The sequence below is a fragment of the Microtus pennsylvanicus genome, chromosome 3 (genome assembly GCF_037038515.1).
Source record: "Microtus pennsylvanicus isolate mMicPen1 chromosome 3, mMicPen1.hap1, whole genome shotgun sequence".
Classification (NCBI taxonomy): Eukaryota; Metazoa; Chordata; class Mammalia; order Rodentia; family Cricetidae; genus Microtus; species Microtus pennsylvanicus.
In genome coordinates this window covers 116,458,109-116,480,556 of record NC_134581.1, presented here as the reverse complement: position 1 = coordinate 116,480,556, position 22,448 = coordinate 116,458,109, and the positions used below count along the sequence as shown (strand labels likewise).

General features: G+C 38.3%; 1 non-coding gene across 1 annotated transcript; it reads right to left on the bottom strand.

Moving 5' to 3' along the window:
* Positions 1-5,839: 5,839 nt before the first annotated feature.
* Positions 5,840-5,943, bottom strand: LOC142847405 (U6 spliceosomal RNA). The gene has a single exon (XR_012910167.1). It is a non-coding gene; the product is annotated as a U6 spliceosomal RNA (small nuclear RNA).
* Positions 5,944-22,448: the final 16,505 nt, after the last annotated feature.

Genomic DNA, 22,448 nt, shown 5'->3' with positions numbered 1-22,448 from the left:
TGAATTTTGTCAAATGCTTTTTCAGCATCTAATGAAATGATCATATGGTTTTTTTCTTTCAGATTATTTATATGCTGGATTACATTGATAGATTTTTGTATGTTGAACCAGCCCTGCATCTCAGGAATGAAGCCTACTTGATCATAATGGATACTTTTTCAGATGTGTTCTTGGATTCGGTTTGCCAGTATTTTGTTGAGGATTTTTGCATCCATATTCATGAGTGAGATCGGCCTGTAATTCTCTTTCCTGGTTGAGTCTTTGTGTGGTTTTGGTATCAGAATAACTGTAGCTTCATAAAAGGAATTTGGTAATGACCCTTCTGTTTCTATATTGTGAAATACATTAAGGAGTATAGGTATTAGGTCTTCTTGGAAGTTCTGGTAGAATTCCGCATTGAAACCATCTGGTCCTGGGCTTTTTTTGGTAGGGAGGTTTTTGATAACCTCTTCTAATTCTACGCGACTAACAGGTCTATTTAGATTGTTCACCTGGTCCTGATTTAACTTTGGTAAATGATATTTATCTAAGAAAGTATCCATTTCCTTTACATTTTCCAGTTTTGTGGCATATAGGCTTTTGTAGTAAGATCTAACGATTCGCTGAATTTCCTCTGTGTCTGTGGTTATGTCCCCCTTTTCATTTCTGATCTTATTAATTTGCAAATTCTCTCTCTGCCGTTTGATTAGTTTGGATAGGGGTTTGTCAATCTTGTTGATTTTCTCCAGGAACCAGCTTTTTGTTTCATTGATTCTTTGGATTATTCTCTGTGTTTCTATTTTATTGATTTCAGCCCTCAGTTTGATTATTTCCAGTCTCCTACTCCTCCTAGGTGAGTCTGCTTCTTTTTTTTCTAGAGCTTTCAGGTGGGCTGTTAAGTCTCCAATGTGAGCTTTCTCTGTTTTCTTTAAGTGGGCACTTAGTGCTATGAACTTTTCTCTTAGGACTGATTTCATAGTGTCCCATAAGTTTGAGTATGTTTTTTTCTTTATTTTCATTGAATTCCAGGAAGACTTTAATTTCTATCTTTATTTCTTCCTTAAACCAGGTATGGTTCAGTAGTTGGCTGTTCAGTTTCCATGACTTTGTAGGCTTTCTGGGGGTAGCATTGTTGTTGAATTCTAACTTTAATCCATGGTGATCTGATAAGACACAGGTTGTTACTAATATTTTTTTGTAACTGTGGATGTTTGCTTTGTTACCGACTATGTGGTCGATTTTCAAGAAGGTTCCATGAGCTGCAGAGAAGAAGGTGTATTCTTTCTTATTTGGGTGGAATGTTCTATAGATGTCTGTTAAGTCCATTTGCTTCATTACCTCCATTAATTCTCTTATTTCTCTGTTAGGTTTCTGTCTGATTGACCTGTCCATTGGTGAGAGAGGAGTGTTGAAGTCTCCTACTATTAGTGTGTGCGGTTTGATGGCTGCCTTGAATTTTAGCAATGTTTCTTTTATGTACGTGGGTGCTTTTATATTAGGGGCATAGATGTTCAGGATTGAGACTTCATCCTGATGAACTGTTCCTGTTATGAATATAAAATGCCCCTCTCCATCTCTTCTGATTGATTTAAGTTTGAAGTCAACTTTGTTAGAGATTAGTATGGCCACACCTGCTTGTTTCTTAGGTCCATTTGCTTGATAGGCCTTTTCCCAACCCTTTACTCTGAGTAGATGCCTGTCTTTGTGGTTGAGGTGTGTTTCTTGTAAACAGCAGAATGTTGGATCCTGTTTTCTTATCCAATCTCTTAGCCTGTGCCTTTTTATAGGTGAGTTGAGTCCATTGACATTAAGTGATATTAATGACCAGTGGTTGTTAACTCCGGTCATTTTTTTTTTAGTCGTAGAGTTTGTGTGTATCCCTTCTTTGGTTTTTGTTGATGAAGGGTCTCTAGATGTCTGAGTTATTGTGGTCATTGTTGGACTCCTTGGTTAGTGATTTTCCTTCTATTACTTTCTGTAAGGCTGGATTTGTGGCTGCATATTGTTTGAATTTGTTTTTATCCTGGAAAATTTTATTTTCTCCATTTATAGTGAACGAAAGTTTGGCTGGGTATAGTAATCTGGGCTTGCATCCGTGGTTTCTCAGTTTCTGCAGTACATCTATCCAGGACCTTCTGGCTTTCATGGTTTCCATGGAAAAGTCAGGTGTAAGTCTGATAGGTTTACCTTTGTAAGTAATTTGGCCTTTTTCCTTTGCCGCTCTTAATATTTTTTCCTTATTCTGTATGCTTTGTGTTTTGATAATTATATGGCGAGGGGATGTTTTTTTTTTGATCCAGCCTATTCGGTGTTCTGTATGCTTCTTGCACCTTCATAGGTATATCTTTCTTTAGGTTGGGAAAGTTTTCTTCTATAATTTTATTAAATATATTTTCTGGACCATTGAGCTGCACTTCTTCTCCTTCTTCTACTCCTATTATTCTTAGGTTTGGTCTTTTTATTGTGTCCCATATTTCCTGAATGTTTTGTGATGAGAGTTTGTTGGACTTGCTGTTTTCTTTGATCATAGTGTTTATTTTCTCTATGGTATCTTCAGAATCTGAGAGTCTTTCTTCTATCTCTTGTATTCTGCTGGTTATGCTTGTTTCTGTAGTCTCTATTCGTTTACCTAGATTTTCCATGTCCAGCCGGCCCTCTGTTTGTGTTTTCTTCTTTGCCTCCATTTCAGTTTTCAAGTCTTGAACTGTTTCCATTATCTGTTTGATTGTTTTTCCTTGGTTTTCTAGGGTATCATTCACTGATTTATTCAATTCTTCAAACTTTCTGTTATATTTCTCATCCATTTCTATAAGGGCGTTTTTTACATGCTGTTTAAGGGCGTCAATCACTTTCATGAAGTCAATCTTTTCTCCTTCTTGATTAAGGTGTTCATGTCCTTCCGTTGTGAGGTCGCTGGTTTCTGGTGGCTTCATGTTGCTTTTCAGTTTGTTGGGCGAATTCTTACCTTGGCGTCTGCCCATCTCTTCTTCCAAATGCTCCCTTATGGATCTTCTTTTACCAGATCACGTCTCCTTGCCTACCCAACGCGGCCTCCCCAATGTTGGCTCTCCTGGCACCAAGGGATCAGGTCTCCATGCCCAACCCTGGCTCGTCCCAACGCTGGTTCTCCTGGGGCCGAGAGATCAGGCCTCCGTGCTGGTTGGGCAGCTTGCAAACAAAGCGCCTACCCTGCTTGGTGCAGGCAGGCCACAGAAACAAAGGAACTGCAGCCCGCCCAGGCGCCCCGAGGACTGGGACCCAGCGCCCAATGCCACGTGCCGAAAGAGGGCGGTGGGGCCAAAGTGGAGAGGGCTCTGGACGGAAGCTGGGTGGGCCAGGAAGAAAGAGGCAGTACCCAGGGAATAGAGGTCCTGCAGAGAGCCCAAGAAAGACAGGAGGCCAAGGGACCCCCGAGCTCCCTGTCCCCGGCTGGCGCCGCGGGCCAGAAACTCACCCCAATGCTGGTTCTCCTGGGGCCGAGAGATCAGGCCTCCTTGCTGGTTGGGCAGCTCGCAAACAAAAGCGCCTACCCTGCTTGGTGCAGGCAGGCCACAGAAACAAAGGAACTGGAGCCCGCCCGGGCGCCCCAAGGACTGGGACCTAGCGCCCAGACAGGCTGGGCTGGGCGATGCCACCCGCCAAAAGAGCGGTTTTTGAGTTTTAAATACATTTTATATATTAATGCTCTGTCTGTCAATAATATATATATTACTGAGAAAAGGAGAAAAAAAACAAGTTTCCACCTCCTCCCAGCCTCCCATTTCCCTCCCCCTCCTCCCACCCTTCTCCCCCTCCCCCCACACCTTTCCGCCTCCCTCTCCAGTCCAAAGAGCAGTCAGGGTTTTCTGCCCTGTGGTAAGTCCTAGGTCCTCCCCCCTCTGTCCATATCTAGGAAGGTGAACATCCAAACTGGCTAGGCTCCCACAAAGCCAGCACATTACGTAGGATCAAAGCCCCGTGCCATTGTCCTTTGCGTCTCATCAACCCTCATTGTTCGCCATGTTCAGAGAGTCCAGTTTTAGCCCATGCTTTTTCAGTCACAGTCCAGCTGGCCTTGGTGAGCTCCCAATAGATCAGCTCCACTGTCTCAGTGGGTGGGTGCACCCCTCATGGTCCCGACTTCTTTGCTCATGTTCTCCCTCCTTCTGCTCCTCATTGGGACCTTGGGAGCTCAGTCCAGTGCTCCAGTATACCCAAGAGATGCCCTATCATATGACAAAAGCATTTGTTCAACTATGTTCATAGCAGTATTATTTGTAATAGCCAGAACCTGGAAACAACCTAGATGCCCTTCAGTGGAAGAATGGATGAAGAAAGTATGGAATATATACACATTAGAGTGCTACGCTGCGGTAAAAAACAATGACTTCTCGAATTTTGCATGCAAATGGATGGAAATAGAAAACACTATCCTGAGTGAGGTATCCCAGACCCCAAAAGATGAACATCGGATGTACTCACTCATAATTGGTTTCTAGCCATAAATAAGGGTCACGGAGTCTACAATAGGTGAATCTAAAGAAGCTAAGTAAGAAGGTGAACCCAAGGAAAAACATATAGTTATCCTCTTGGCTAAGGGAAGTAGACAAAATTGCCGGGGAGAAAATTGGGATCTTGGGGGCTGGGTGGAATGGGGGTAAGGGGAGATGGGGAGAGAAAAGTTAGAAGGGAAGGAGGTGGGGCCTTGGGGAAACAGGAGGATTGGGATAAAGGAAGGTTGGATAGGGGAGCAGGGAACCACAATTCTTAGTTAAGGGAGCCACTTGAGGGTTGGCAAGAGACCTGACCCTAGAGGGGCTCCCAGGTGCCCAAGCCGAGGTCCCCAGTTAGTTCCTTGGGCAGCTGAGGATAGGAAATTTGAAATGACCCTAACCTAGAGCAATACTGACGAATATCTTGCGTATCATCATATATTTGGATTTTTGAGACGGGGTTTCTCTGTAGCTTTTTGGTTCCTATCCTGGAACTAGCTCTTGTAGACCAGGCTGGCCTCGAACTCACAGAAATCCACCTGCCTCTGCCTCCCGAGTGCTGGGATTAAAGGCATGCGCCACCACCACCCGGCCTGGTATATTAAGTGGAAAAACTTTTTTTTCCAGATTTCAAGGCTGAATCTTCAGTAGGTTTACTTTGTTAACTTGATGGAATCCCTTAGTCAGTTTTCATTTGTTTCACTGAGCTATTGGGGCCCATTTCAGAAACTTTTGCTTATCTGTATATCCTGAACACTTTCCCTATGTTTTCTTTTAAGAGATCCAGTTCTTAAAAACTTTGGATCATTTTAAATATATTTGTCCTGGATGAGGAATATATATTCCATTAGTTTTCTACTTGCAAAAGCCTAGTAATGTAGAAAGTCCGTCTTTCCTACAATAGTTTTTTTGTTGTTGTTGTTGTTGTATTTGCCCCAAATCAGGTAGCTGTAGATGTGTAGGTTTAATTTTGGAGGTTTTTATCCCACTGATCTACATGTCTGTGTTTTCTCCACAAGATTATGTCAGTTATTACTTTGGTTTTGTATGTTACTTACACCCAGGTATGGGATCACCCATTGTTATTCATCTTGTATTTTAATGTTTTAGCTATCCTGGGTCATTTGGGTGATTTTTATGATTTTTATGTATCCTGTAAAGAATACCACATACTTATGATGAGTATAGAATTGAATCTGTAGATTAATTTTGATAACATTACAATTTCCATAGACTTAGTTCTGCTGAATGGTGAACATAGAAGGGCTTCTCATCTTATATAATGTTTCTCAGATTCTTTTGCAGTGTTTAAGGTTTCTTTTTTGTAGAGGTCTTTCCTTTTCATTGTTCAGTTAATTTCAAGGTGTTTTATTCTTTTAGATAGACTTTTAAATATGGAACACCATCAAATTTCAGGTCATCTTCATGCAGGGGATATGTTCATCTTCTCTGTATCTTTCCAATTTTAGTATGTGTGATGCTGGAGGAAGAAGTAAAGGTTTTATAAATGAAATTGCTTTTATTGGCTCACTACATTTGCTAGCTATTTATAAGAAACCTAGTGATTTTGTAAGCTGATTTTGTATTTTGCTAATTAATTAAAAGTGATTATGAGTTCTAAGAATTTTACAATTTGATTTATTTTGCTTTTTACCTATAGGATCATATTGTCTTCAGTTTTAATCCTTATTTCTTATGGATCTAAGACTTCAAACAGTATATGAAATAGAGTAGAGAGAGCAAACATCCGCATATCTCTATTGATTATATTACTTTTGAGTATTTCATAGTTAAGTATAATACTAAATTTGCAATTGTCACATACACCCTTTATAACGTTAAAAGACATTCCTACTATTCTTGCTTTCTTTTAGACTTTCTCATGAAGAGATGATGAGCTTTGTTAGTATCCTTTTCTACATCTATTAATATCATTATATAATTTCTTTCCTAAGTCTATTTATCATTGTGTTATGTTTATAAATTGGAATAAATTTAATCTTCCTAATATTCCAGAAGCGAGGTCAGCTTGATCATGGCGAGCAGTTTTTTGATGTATCTATTGTTGATTTTGTTTGCCAGTAATTTTTTTAGTTGAAGAACATATTAATTTGTAATAGTTACTTTTTAACTCTGACAATTGTACACATGACTATAATGACTTTTGGGCACTGTACTACTCATTATCTTCCTCCGTTTCCTTCTTCTCTCTTCTTCTCCATACTACTCCTCTCCTACTTCAACGTCTTATTTTGTGACTACTGATTTTAATTATGGTCCCTCACATGATCATGAAGTGTGGTGGTTATTTACTGGGGCATGGCAACTTACTAGTGGCTACAGAATGATGAAAATAATAGTCTCTCCCTCAGTAGCTGTTATCCAGACTTGCATAAGGGGTGAAGCCTCATAAGCCTCTCCATTATGTACAGTGGTGATAGCCCCCATCTTGTGCAGGACTCGTGTAGGTCACCACATTTGTAGGGACTTCATGAGTGCAATGGCTGTATCCTGTACAGAAGTACTGTTTCTTAGCAGCCCTCTTCATCTTTTGGCTCGTCTTCTTCCTGTTCTCCCTTCTGTGAATTTACCTGGGCCATGGAAGGAGTGATATCAACGCTCTGTTCAGGACCATCAGTTCAAAGTCATTTATTTTCTTCATGTAGACCTGTTAATTATTTGCATTTGTTCCAGTCCACTTCAGAAGGAAGCTTCTCTGATGACGAGAAGGTGCGGAAAGGAACGTAGAGAAAACCCAGCATCTTTTCACTAGCTATGGTTATAATCAAGAATTTATTGAATAGAATTCAGTGTTAAACCATGTCCATTATATCTTTGATCTTCCCAGACACCGGGTCTTGATCGGTTTTGCAGGACCATTATGAGTTCCTTCTTGTATTTGAGAGCCTCAAATATAAAACAAACAAACAAACAAAAACAGTTGGTAGTCATGCTACTATAGGTAACAATGAACATATCTTTTTAGGTATATTATGATTTTAGTTTAGCTCTAGAAATAGGATTTTAGATGACTTTTCTCAGTTTAAATAGCACCTACTGGCACTCTAAAAGCTAGCCAGTCAGAAACTTTCAGCTTAGTTCCAGCTTGATTTCTTCTGTTCTGCCATCCAAGAGGGTGGTGTCTTCAACAACAGAGTTTCATGATCTGGTTCTTGTGGGTAACCAAGTACTCTGTAACAGTTTTTGGTTTTCTGCTTTGTTTTGTTTTAGACTTTTGGCATCTAAATATATTAGAGAGATTCACCTATAAATTTATCTTATGTTCTATCTTTACATGAATTTGGTATCAGGGTAATACTAGTTTAATGAAAAGTTTGGTATCATTCTTTTTCTCTTCTTTATTGAATAGGTTAAGAAGCATTGATGGTCTTTAATAGTCTGATACAATTCAATAATGAATCGATCTGGACTTGCATGTTTTTTATTTTGTGGTTTTAAAAAATACTGCTATACTTTTTGATTTTTTAAAAAGTAAATCTGTTCAAATGATTTTTTCATCTTGGTTTTAGTTTAGTAGTTATTATTTGTTATTTATTATTTTTCTAACTTCATAGAATGTAAGTCTGAAGGTACAATCTAATGATTTTCTCTTTTCTTTGTTACCTCTTGTCACCTCTTCCTTTTAAAAATCATTAACTTAATTAGTTTGAAAATTTTTTTCCTCTTGTCTGGTTCTTCGGTATCCTAAAGAAAGCCTCTTTATTTCTTTAATTGCATTTTTGTTGTCTCCATTTCATTAATTTCTACCTTGATGTTATTTATTTATTTCTACTTGCTGATTTTGTGTTTCACTTGATTTTTGTTTCTGTAAATATCTATAAAGTTCATCATTAATTTCTTCATTTGAAATTTCTGATATTTTTGTGTATGATCTCATAGATGTAAACTTTTATGTTTGGACTACTTTCTTTTATACCCCATGTGTTTGGGTGGGTTATGTTTCCATATTTTCTTTGACTGTATGGTATTTTATTTTCTTTGATATTTTGATTCATTGATAACCAAATTATCATTCAGTACTGTGTTTTTAAATGTTCATAGTTTGGTACATTATGCATTTTCCAAAGCTGTTGATTTCAAGCTTTATTCCATTTTGTTAATGATAACACAAATGATTATTTCAGTTTTTCTATATTTACTTGTTATATGGCCAGTTTTAGAGACAGTTCTTTGGGCTCTTGAAAAGAATGTGTATTCTGTATTCTTTGAACAAAATGTTCAGTAGATATCTATAAAATTTATTTAATTTATAATGACATTTAACTTAGATATTTCTTTTCCCCTTTATTCTTTTATTGAAAATAGTTATATATGTGTATATTTATATCTATCTATCTATCTATCTATCTATCTATCTATCTATCTATCATCTATCTATCTCCTGACTACAGTTTCCTCTCTCCTATACGTCTCTACTCCTCTCATTTCCTCCCGTAGTCCCTGTTATCTGGACCCACCCATTTTATGTTTCTCAATAGATAACAAGAGGCTTTGGTCTTTCCTTCCTCTGTTCCCACTGGATCACTTTCAGCTCCCAAATACAGCAGCCAATTGCTTGCAACACCCAGCCTAGCCTGCAGGAAGAGCAAGTAGGCCTGCAAGCAGGTAGGCCGACCATAAACCTTCACTCTCCCTCCTCTCTGCCAAATCCAAACTCCCAGTTTCATCCCTAGCTGTGTAGCAGAGCAGACCACTTGCTATGGTGTCTCCTTACTCTATGCCTCCTTTGCTGAAGTATAAGCAGATCCCAGAGAATTTTAAATTCCAAAATTATCATTATTTTCTGATAGAGGTACTGTATATATGCTCATCAGAGGTTCCTAGTGTTAGCTGCTCATGGAAAAAACTTCAGATAGAAGTTGGTGGAAGGGAAGAAGTTGATTCAAATGTGCCTGGAGAAGAAGAGACTCCATACACCTGTCTCAGGGGGATCCAGGTACTGGGAGCAAAGGGGAGAGACCATGGGTGGGAAATCCTGGGGCAGCTCTCCTGTCTCCGTGTGGTGTCTTCTTTCCTGCAGCCTGTTAACCAGATCCCTAGGGAGGCTTTAATTCTGCAAACACAGTTCGAGAAAATGAAGGAAGAGAAGTCACATGGTCTCAAAGGAACCCCTGGTAAAATCAGAAGTCTGTACAATGAGACTCATTTTTAAACCAGGGGAAAATACCTATTTTTCTTTCTTTATTTTTTTTTTGAGACAGGGTTTCCCTGTAGCTTTGGAGCCTGTCCTGGAACTAGCTCTTGTAGACCAGGCTGGCCTCGAACTCACAGAGATCCACCTGCCTCTACCTCCCAAGTGCTGGGATTAAAGGCATGCACCACCATCGCCTGGCTATTTCTTTACTTTTTTAAAAAATATTTTTAATTGAAGATAATCTTCTTACAATATATTTGGATTATGGTCCCCTTTCTCCACTTCTTCCAGATCTTTCCCACTTTCCCATCCACCCAAATCTACCCACATCTTTTTTCTCTCTCTTTAGAAAGCTAACGGGCAAACAACTTAACTTTTATCCTCCTGATTCCATGACATTTTACTTAAAGAGAAAACATTATATTCTGAAATGAGCAAAATTAAAATATAGTTGATCTCTAATGAGGTTGATCATCATGATTGTAATATTGATAACCAACTTGACATTTGGAATGGTCCTTGTTCTAGAGAGAAAACTTAGAATGCATCTCCTTCTGGAGAGAGAGCAAATGCCTCTTTGTGAACAGTTAGGAATGAGAGTTGCTAACTGGTTTAACAAATGCTACAGTTATTGAAGTTTTTCTTATTCTTAACAGATTGGGATGCTATTCACAAGACATGGGGAGCGCCGGCCCAGGTGATGTCTCTAATACAGGATTCTGGAGAAGACATGCCCCCTTACAGATTATACAATTAAAGGGCCTTTTAAAGATTTTTATAAAATATTAAAAGAGGATGATGTTCAGATTGGTGTGCTACTAATCCACTGTCAGCTATAATATGCAGGACATCCCTGTGGAAGCACACAAAGAAGCAACTTAAAAATCTGAAATTAGCTCTCTACCTGTCAGATTTGAAGCTTTCAATTCCTTTCTCAACAGTAAAATCAATTGCACTAGGACATGGGTTCTACTCTCTGTCATATTTCAGAAGAGATAAAAGTTGATGAATATTGTAGTGTTGGCTACTGGGAGAGGGAGAGGCAGTTTTCTTAAAAAAACATAGCCTTTGGTTAAGTTGATTGTGCTTCAGTGGAAGGGCAGACATTCTTGAAGAAGTAAGCTGCATAAATTGGACTTGATGGGTTAAAAAATGTGTCGACAAAAATGAGACGGGAGGGAAGATATCACTCTGTAGGAAAGAGAAATGGGGACTCATTGTTTAATAGCAAAAATGATTTTATTTGGAGTTATTAAAGATTTCTAGACATACATTGAAGTGACAGTTATACAAGATTATGAGCATAATTAATGTGACTGAGTAATGCATTTAAATAATAGAATCACCAGATTCTATTTCTATTTAATGTATCTCAATCATGGTAAAATACAATTATAAAAACACTTTACAAATGAGGAAACAAAGTTGGGAGGTAGAGAAATTGGGTGGATCTGGGAGAATGAACATGATCAAAATGCATTTTATGAAATTCTGAAAAAAACTAATAATTTTTAAAGGTGGGAGATAAGAAGATATGGGCACATTGACTTTGTTAATAAAAAGACTAGGCTAGATGAGCTGAGCCATTCTTTGAGTTTCTAATACTTCACAACTGATTTAGAGAGATAGCATAAGATTAAATTTTGCTTTGGAAGTCGAAGAAGATAAATTAGTTACCTTCATGTACTGGCTAGTTTTATGTCAACTTGACACAGCGATAGTCATCAGAGAGGAGGGAGCCTCAGGTGAGAAAATACTTCCATAAGACTGGGCTGTTGGCAGGCCTATAACACATTTTCTTGATCACTGTGATTGATTGAAGGCTCAGCCCATTGTGGGTGTTACCACCCCTGAGCAGGTGGTCCTGGGTTCTACAAGAAAGCAGGCTGAGCAAGCCATGAGGAGCAAGTCAGTAAGCATCTCCCCTCCATGGCGTCTGCATCAGCTCCTGTCTCCAGGATCCTGATCTGCTTGAGTTCCTGTCTTGGCTTCCTTTGATGATGAAATGTTATGTGGGAAGAAAGCTAAATAAATGTTTCCCCCTGTTGCTTTGGTCATGGTGTTTTATCATATAAATAACTCACTTTTTCACAATTAAATAGTCAAATGGAGAGCCCAGAGTGTCTGAGATTGGTTAACTAATTATTCATGAAACTCTTCCTTTTCCACGGTTGATAGAATGAAGCCCCAGGATCAGTTAGGATTACTGTACTGGAGAGCTCTTCCAGATGACAATATTAGCTAGGGGGTTCTAATTTTATTAGTAAACTTTTTTGTTTTGTTTTCTTTTTTTGTTTGTTTATTTTTAAATAAAAGATTAATCATATGCTTATTTTCATTGACATTCAGCTAAAGGAAGTTTTCTCCTATTTGGCTGTGTCTCTTGGATGCCTGCTCTGGGGGAGAGGGAAGTTGGGGGTGAACTAGGAGAAATGGAGGAGGAAATTTATGGTCAGAATGTATTTTATGAGAGAAGAATTGTTTCAATAATTAAAAAGAAAGACTCAGGCTTGAGATGACTAGTTTTTGCTACATTTCTAAGTTGGGATTTTCTGTGTAAAATTGATGTGAAAACTTTTTAATTTAGAAATCCAATGTTCTTGTTTACTTGTCCTACGTCTTGATGAGCCTTTCCTGTTCCTTTGGTCTAGATTTTTATCTCTTATATGGGGTCAGTGCTTATCCTCTTCTGTTTTGCTGTTTTTTTTAATTTAAGAGAAAAAATCATATAATGAAAGATTCAATATAATTTATAGAAACAGACAGGCCCATACATGGCTGGCTCCATGCATGGTGTTTGACGTGCATGCTCACCAACTCAGCTGCCACCGGAGACCAGATTTGGTTTATCACAACAGCTACTCCATCTATGGGCTGCTAGAGAGAATGAAGGAGCCCTTCCTGCCCATGTCATTACTGAACAGTGTTGGTCCTAGGGTTCTAGGCCTGCTGGCTGAAGCCCAGCATGGAGCCAGTGCAGCTGCAGTCTGCTCTTCTTGCCCTGCTTGGAGACAGAGAACACAGGGGAGCGGTGCTGCCTGTAGTCTAGAAGCACAGAAGTCACATATGGTGAGCCCCCGGACAGCCGGCATTGAGGCCAGGGAGCTGTGAGGCAACTTGGAGCTCAATTGGAACATACCCTCAGATACACTGCCTAGCTATAAGATCTGGACAATCAATAGCAGGATATCTGAGACTAGTCTAAGTAATGTTCCAGTATTTAGGGTGTGTCAGAGACCAGAAAACTTGAACCAGACCAACAACTTTTTGCAATGAATATTTGCATGTAAAGCTGTTTGAACAGAAAAATGCACTGTGCGACACACTGCAGTTTCCAATGCCACTGTGATGGTCAAATATGGAATGGAGAGGTGGGAAAGATGGCGAAACAAAGCAGTGAGTGGTAGAAAGAGGTGGGAATGGAGATGTGGTGATGGTAATAGGTATGAAAGAAGCTTGCAGTGAACAAGGGAACTTGTAGTTGATGGTAGGCCAACAGGGTGGTGTGCAGCAGCCAGAAGTTTGCACTTAAACCCTGCCCTCAAAAATGATCACGTAATTGCCTTGGATCTGAGCAATGACAGAATGTTCAAGCTGAAAAAAATGATTTATTTTATGGACTGAACTTCCTTGAGAGACCTCTATGGTCCATGCTGCCCATGGAGCCCACTTTGGTATCCATGGTCTACTGTCCCAGGCTGTATTGAAGCTGAAGATTTATAAGGTATATGTGGCCCTATTGCAATTGGTGTCTGTGTTATGGTCATGATCCCGTTATTCAGATGTCCATGGTCTGTGCTGCAGCCTGAAATCATGTTGATGTCTGTTGGCCATGCTTCTGCAGGGGCCATATTGATGTTAATATCCTGAGAAGGTAACTAAGGCCACGGTGATGTCTGGGTCCAAGCTGCCATGCAGGGTTGTGATGGTGTCTGTAGCCTGTGTGGTGGCAGAGTGTTCTGTTGTGTCCATGATCTGTGGTTATCCTAGTTACGATTTCTATTGTTGTGAAGAGATGCCAGGACCACAGCAACTCTTCTAAAGGAAAATATTTAATTAGGGCTGCTTACAGTTTCAGAGGTTTAGTTCATTATCGTCATGGCAGGACATGGTGGTGTGCAGACAGACATGATGCTATAGAAGCAGCTGAGAGTTCTACACCGTGGACTGCAGGCTTGAGTATATGAGACCCCTGTCTACCCCCACAGTGGACACACTTCCTCTGACAAGGCCAGACCTACTCCAACAAGACCATACGCCCTAATAGTGCCACTCCCTATGGGCTTAAACCCATGAGTCTATGGGTGCCATGTCCGTTCAGTATTGCCCCTGAGACCATGCTGAGTTCTTAACATGTGCTGATGCTAGAGACCATATGGATGTCCATGGTCTGTGCTCTCACCAGAAACCATGTGCAAGGACAAGATCTGTGCCCTCGTTGACCATCAAGGACAAGGAATGGCTGTGGTATTGCTGACTGCAGACTTGGTTGAGAAAGAGTAAAATAGAAGGAAGGCTTCTATGATAATTCCTACCCACCCCAATAAATCACTCAAAAAGCCTTGACAGAAGACATTGAAGAGAACTCTTAAAAGTTGTGATAAGGATGCTGAAGTATAAATCTCTCCACAATTGGTGGCTTCTGCTTGGGGTACGGTAGGGAAGGATTGAGTGTTCTTTTAGGTACTGGTACCAGGGGTGTGACCATGTTCCAATGAGTATTTTTGGGCTTGTTTTTTGTTCTTGTTTTTCTTTTTTTAGCGGAGGAGGTCTTAAGGGTGGTGGTGCAGATCTGAGAGGACTGAAAAGTGAGGGTGTTGGGGGCTTCATGATTTAAAATTCTCAAATAAACAATAAAAATACTATGGGAAAATTTATTATTCAAACTAAAAAGATAAAAATACAGTATAAGAACAAATGTGTGTATTTGATAATACTGTGACCTAAATATGTAAAACTGGGTAAATTAAGATTTATTATCAATAATCTCTATAATACTTGTTTTACACTGTGCTTAAAATGTCTTTAAATACTTTTTCTCTTAAATATGAAAACAATTGAAAGTCATTGTGATCCTGTCATAGAGAGTTAAGGACCAATGCATTGTAGACAGTTTTTGTCATCTACAATAAATGAATTAGAATATACAAACCTTTGGGGATTTCATTTTTCTTGCTCAATACATTGTATAAATCTTTCACAGAAATAATTACAGATCTTTTTTTTTTTTTTGGTTTTTTGAGACAGGGTTTCTCTGTAGCTTTGGTGCCTGTCCCAGAAGTAGCTCTTGTAGACCAGGCTGGCCTCGAACTCCTAGAGATCTGCCTGCCTCTGTCTCCCGAGTGCTGGGATTAAAGGCGTGCGCCACCACCGCCCGGCTTAATTACAGATTTTGTACACTTGGAAAAAAATTGGAGACATTTTGTGAATATATTAACGAAGGTTTATTCAATCCTTTCATATGCAGTTGATATAAAATAATTCATTATTTCTCATTGATATTAATTGTTTATGTTCTTATAATCAGAATATGTTGCATGAAAAATTTTACCAATAAAAGAAAATGAAAAGAAGTTAGTGTAGAGAGAAGGAATGCTATGTCTGTGGCTTACCTCTGTGATTGTTAGCTGGATAACACTTCCACATGTCTGATCCATTTTTGTCTGATCCATCCTATGTCTGTGGCTCACCTCTGTGATTGTTGGCTGGATAACACTTCCACGTGTCTGATCCATCCTTGAGACTGCCCTTCAGTTTTTAGTTTAGGTCTTTCTAGTTTTGTTTCTTCTGTTCACACCTCTTACTTATGACATTGTAAGTTGTTTAAATCTTTCCTCACTTGCCTTGTGAGTATCTTTTAAACCCTTGTCTTACATTCTCATCAGTAGAAATTCCCTGGTATTCTTGGATACAGCCAGCTTCCATTTTCATGCATGTTCTGACCCCGTGTTACTGTTTCTCAGTATTTCTTGAAATTTGTTTACTTTTCTGATTCCATTTTTATAGGCATCACTGTTTGACTCTAAAGGTTTCAATTGTGCTTGGCTTTGCTCAGTATTTTTTTAATTCTTTTTTTTTTTCATTTTCCATACGAACCGCAGTTTTCCCTCCCTCAACTTCTCCCATCCGTACCTGGCCCCATCTCAGTCCCCATCCATTCTGTAGTGGTGCACCGAACATAAATGACTGGTTCATCACCTGTGTTCAATATACACTTAATGTTCAAAACCATGGATAGTAAAATTTAGATAAATCCCATTAAAATGTATCATGTATTCTTGGTTGAGATATAGTCTGTTTTACAAATTGCTCTCTGTTTTCCTTGTATAAGATTAGCTAAGACATTCTGTTTCCTCAATAACAGCTATGAATAATTATTCAGGTAAATTATAGCTGCATAGACATCTTGGAAGTTAGCCACAGAAGTATTTTATATAATGTAAACTTTTATCTAATGCAGTCTCACAGGAAAGCTGGGCTGTTCAGAAACTGGGACGCTGGACAGTGTCTGGAGGGTGGCACATTCCGCATCCCTCTGCATGCTTCAGGAGAGCATCAGCAGGAAGCGGTCTTCGACCTGGCTCTACCCACAAGCTGTTACATTTGTCTTTCATTTTTATTGTTCCCTACTGGAAAAGCTGCAATCATTGGATGAATAATCAGATTGCATGGTGCCGAAAGATCTGTTCGTTTACAGTTCTGCTTAATGACTAGTGGTCTATTTAGAGAGCTTGAACAACAGTAAGTTAATGTTAAAGAAATAGCAATGTCTTCTAGACTGCCCCATGGTTTGGATGCAGAAAACATTACTTACTATTAAAACATTTTTGCATTCAATTCATCTTCTTCAGCTGGCAAAATCTCAGAAAGATGGTGAAGTCTTCAGTCTTTCCAGATACTTGTGTTGTTCGTCTATATCTTTCTCCCCAGAGCAGAACCCTTAGTGATATCATGTAATATGATTCTGGAATAGCTGTCTAATGTAAATTGAGTTTGGAGAAATGCTCAGGTTTATATCCTTCAAATCTCTGAATTTTAATATTACCGTATTACAATGAAGGTTTAGCATTATGGGGAACATTAGGAAGCATCTTCAAAGCACTTTATGTTGGTGCCTGTCAAATAAATGAGCGGTGATAAACATCCATCTTATACAATGTGTTGACTGGGAAGTCATTGAATGTTTATGTATATTTTTACTTCAAAGAATTTAAGAGTTGTTTTCAAGTAACTCCAAATGCCTGATCATTAACAAGATTGTGAACTTTGCATTGCCTATATAGTTATATTTTAGAAGGGGGAAACACATAAAAGGTTATAAATTTTGACTATAGGCAGTGATATAAGAGCACATGGAAGATTACAAATAAAATGGATTGAATCACTTTCATCAGAATTCACTTTAAAACTGTATTTTTTTGAACTTTTGTGAACTTTTCTTTCTTAAAAGAAAAATGAACTGAAAGGAATAGAAAAAAGTTGCCAAGTATATTTTTTGAGTTCATTACAAAGCACTACTTCTTCCAGACAACTGTATTAAACATTCTCAATAGCCTAGAAATAGTGGGCACAAATTAATATGACCATAGTAAATAGAAAAGTGAATTTTCAGATCTAAAATATGTCTTCTCAAATGTAAGTTCAAGAGTACTAATTTTTCATAATGTAACAATGTGAATACCTATATTTTTACTCACAAGTCATGGTAATAATCTAGTAATAGACTAGAAGTTTTACATTTTATGCATTTTCAAATTTAATCATAAGAATGTGATATACTTTTCTCTTTTTGATTATCTTTTATTTTCAAGATTATAATAAAATTATATCACTTCTCCTTTCCCTTTCCTCCTACTAAACCATTCCATTTACCCTGTGCCTCAGTTTTAAATTTATGGTCTCTTTGTTCATTAATTGCTTAATTAATCTGCTTAATCTATCTAATATAATCTTTAACTTTTATATATGTTTCCAGGGCTGACAATTCTTTTATTGAATAACAAATTGGTATGATCTTCCCTGGGGAAGACTATTTCTTCTACTCTCAACATTTCTTAGTTGCTTGTCGCTCTTTGTGTAGGGCTGTGGCCTCATGAGCTTTGGCCCATTTTCTGTCATGTGTCTGTCGGTATTGTCTTTGTCAGCTCATGTTTAGGTAGTTATGTTGGTGAGACTTTATGGATGCAACTTTTGATATTTCTCACAGAAAACTCCTGATCCTATGGTTTGTACCATCTTTCCACCCCCTCTTTTGCAATGTTCCCTGAGCCTTAGGTATGAGACGGCTTTGTTCATGCGTCCATTGGGACTGGGCTCCTCATCTCTGCAGTTTGACTGGTTGTGTTTTTCTGTAATGATCTCCATCCGCTGAAAATAGAAGTTTTTCTTTTATTTTTTTTAAAGAGTGATGAAATGAGGATACATCGATCTGTGCATAGAAGGACAAATATTTAGAGTATAGTGACGGATTATGCTGGATTAGTGAATTGGTAACTCATAGGTTCTCCTCCAAGATCTGTGACTTTGATATTCTTGGGTAGCTGGCTAGGTTTCTAGTACTAATCATGATTTCATTCATGTTGAATATGTGTTAAGTTCAATTATAGAGATGTTAGTTAACTGTAATAATAACTCTAAGGGTTGTTCCATGCTTATCATTGCTGTGTTTCATAGGCATAATAGCTGGGAAAGACTACAGGTTGTTTCCCTGCTTAGGAAGCTTGCTTCTCATCTTCTTTTACTAAGAAAGCTAGTTTTTGGTGAGAGGGTATTCACGCCAATTCATGGGTCTCTGCACCCTGTGTCTGAAATGAATATTGCCTTGAGAACCAGGGAACTACCTTCCACCTCTGCTGTGTGTGTGTGTGTGTGTGTGTGTGTGTGTGTGTGTGTGTGTGTGTGTCTTTGAGCACAATCAAGTAATGGGGAGTGTCTTGGGCAGCCCAGGCCAGAAACTCAAATAAGGGCTTCTCATGACAGGTGTTGTGGTTTGATTAGGTAGACTTTGGCTCTTGAAGGAAACATTGTTGAACCAGATGAGAAAATTTCATTTAAATTATAAATTTACATTTATACATAGACTTACATGTATTATGGATTTTCCCCTCTATGACTCATATATACTTGTTGGAATAAGTATATATTTAATATACTTATTGGAATATGCCCTAAAGATCCAACATTCAACTCCACAGATAGTTACTCATCCATGTTCATTGATGTTCTAGTCACACTATCTAGGAAATGGAGAGAAATATCCTACAACCGATGAGTGGATAATGAAAGGGCAGTAAATATTCACTATGGAATACTATTCAGTTGTAAAGAAAAAATTAAATCTTGGCTTTGCAGCTAAATGAATGGAACTAGGAAAATATACTGACTGAAGTAATGCAGACAAAGAAAAACAAATGCCACATTCTTTCTCATCGGAGGGCCCTAACTCCAAATCTTCATGTGTGAGTACATATCGTGGAGTAATACAGAAACCAGGAAAGGCAAATATGACCACTACCAGTGCAGGGGTTGTGACAGAGCAGTAGAGAGGGAACTGGCAGGGCACAGGCGATCTGATAGGGAAACAGGAAACAGGCATGGCTCTGCAGGCACTGGTTAGGAAGGAGGAGGGAGATACATGCAGAAGGAAACAGGCTGCTATCTGTCTAATTTTTCTTAAAAATTGTGTTTTAGTTGTTGTGATTGAAAATTTCCTAGGTGAGTTCTGGATTTGTATCATCCCCATTATTTTTATTCCTCCAGTTCCTTCTGCTACCCCCTTCCCAAATTCACGGCCTCTTATTTTTTATTGTCATCACCACATATATATTTTGTAAGCATATGAACATATGTGTCTATATATACAGTGTGATGAATTAATTTATGTTGCTTATATATGCTTAAGTTTGACTTCTGAGATCAGAGAACCTATCAGGTTTCTTGTTCCTGGAGAATCCTGGTGCTCCTTCTCTCAGCAAACCTTCATTTCCTGTAGGTCTTCATCTAGGAGTGAAGCCTGATGCTTTCCCGTCCATGTCGGCATGTCAACTAGCGTTGCCATTTTATCATTTTGTTTAGACAGCCACACTGTTGAGATCCCGGGTACAGCTTCTTGGTGATGTATAAAAGATATTTTATTGCTGCAGATGGCCTTTTCTTCTGGCTCTTGCAATCTTTCTTCCCCTCTTCCTGGATTTTTTTTTTTAATCTGAGCCTCAGGTTAGATATTATGTTGTACAAATATCAGTTGGGTCTCTACAATGAGACTGGTCTAAAACTCACTATGTAATCTCTTGTGCTGAGCTTACAGGTGTAAGGCATCATATTGGTTCCTATCTTTTTAAAATATTGTTTATTTACTTTATTGTATGTAGGGATAAGTCCGGCCCCTTGGGGGACGTGTTCGCCTCGGGCTAATGTTTGCCTATAAATTTGGCTAGCGTGCTCCCAGCCGTCCCTGGTCTCCGCAGGAACGGTGGTTCTGTTAAGTCTTTTGCGCCATTAAAGCTGTATATATATTTTTACAATCTGTCTGCATTCTTTTACGCCGTTACAATTGTACAGAATAGGGTTTTACTGGAACCCCCTTTGTAGATCAGGATGGCTTTAAGTTCACGGAGATCCACTTGTCATTGCCTCCCCTGTGCACGGACTAAAGGTGTGCACCATACCTGGCTAATAATACATATATTTTATATATGCTTTATGATATATTATGAGTATACATTTGTATATGGTAAGGGGTACAGTTCAGAGTCATGTCTCTTTAATAAGCAAAAAAATTACTGTTCTTAAACTGAGTGTCTCATGTCTGTCTGTGAGTCTATAAAGCATTTTACTACTCAGTGTAAAGGACACAGAAAACCTTATTCATGAGCAAGAGAAAGTGAATTTAGCCAGTGCATAAATTCTATGCATATAAATATATATGCATCCTATACTTAATACATGCCACATGTAGTATGAATGCATAATAAGTATATGCGAAAGCTATACATGTGGATGTGATATATAATATGAGAGAGGATAGAGAGCAAGTAGATAGCCTTTTTCTGAATCTCTGCTCTGTTTGTTTCTAATGTATTTTATTTTTACGTCTATGCCTCTCAGAGCTAATTATTGTGGCAAGTCTTGGAACTAAATAATCCATATCCTTTAACTTTTAAAACTTTCTTAAATTTACAAACAAAACTTGTAAAATTGTGTTGACTCACCCAGGCATACTGTAATTTCTTGAGATTTAGAACAAGTTCATCAGTTCTTCCAAATAAGAAAATTGCTTGAAATTTATAGACCTATTGAAGATGAAGATGTCTCATGAGGAAGATAAATTTATAAATTTCCCTTTTGGTAATATACTTACCTATTTAAGAAATTCTCAATATGATGCTAATCTCCAGTACTTAGTGGGTAGTAGTCATTGATCCTCCAGTTCTGGAAGAAGTTCCTGTTCTTGTGGTGTGAATTTTTTAATTTTTTTGTACATAGTTAATATAATTCCCCAGCTAATCCATTTGTGGCTAAGTTTTGAATTTTATCTTTAATCTTCCAAATAGACTGGAGGTTATTCATATTTTCTACTTCCCGTTCAGTATTTTTGTCATTTGCCTGCAGGAAAAAGAAACTTTTCTTTGGTATATTTTTGTTATTGACATAAAATTGTTTTCTATATTTTCTTAATATTCCTTTGTGTATGCTGTAGAAGGTACTGAAGGCCCAAGATCCAGTGGAGTATATATAGCTAGTCACTAGAACCGAATAAAACTTGGCTTAAATGTAGTTGTTGTTTTGGAAAATTTTGCATTACTTCTATTTCCTAATGGGACTGTGAGAAAATTCTTTAATCTCAGTCTGTCTGTATTCCTCAAAATCGTAGATTATTTTTATAGACCATTAAAATATAATCTCCAAATGGTGTGTTTTTCTCACTGATCCTTTATCTTAGACCAAGAAATCTCCAGAAGAAAGATGCTTTTCTGTGCTTGGTGACTGCTTCAAACCACTTAGTGTTTGTGGAACGTTCCACAGGGAAGCTTATGCATGTTAACGAAATCTTCCACACCTGTGATCCATAATGCAGGCTGGTAATGTGGCAGGAACATAAACCTTCAGAAACATTCTTTTTCTACAATGGGGTGATTATAAGAAATCAAAACAAAATGCCTAAACCTTGGAACTAGGTAAGAGAATATGTGTTCTGCTTGAGAATATCTCATACACTTATGGAGAGTTTATATAATTCTCTAAGACCAAGCTTGTTCACTGCTTACTCTTCATCAGGGTATAATTTTTAAGGTTGTTACATGGTAAAATCCATAATGATAAAATATATCTCTGCTGAATAATCATAGTGTCAGTTTTTCTGGTAGAAATAAAAATTTCTTCCTGTATATGGAAAGATACGCAATGTGCAGTTTATAGTTTATTGCCCTGGTTTTGTATGTAAGCACCATTATTTATTATTTATTTTTCTGTGTCTGTTTTAACTTTATGTCTTAGTCATTGTTCTATTGCTGTGGAGAGACACCACAACTAAGGCAATTCATAACAGGAAGCATGTAATGGGGACTTGATTATAGTCTCAGAGGGAGCATGGCAGTATGCATGGTGCTGGAATGTAGCTGAGAACTGCATCCTGATCCACAGACACAGAGAGAGAGAGACTTGGGCTTTTGAAATCTTGAGCATGGCTTGGGCTTTTTTGGGGGTGGGGGTTCGAGACACTTCAAAGCCCATTCCCAGCAGCACAGCTCCTTCAACAGGGCCATACTCCCTAATCTTTCCAAACAGTTTACCAGCTGGGGACTGAACACAAACAGCTGAGGTCGTGGAGCCTGTTCTCTTTT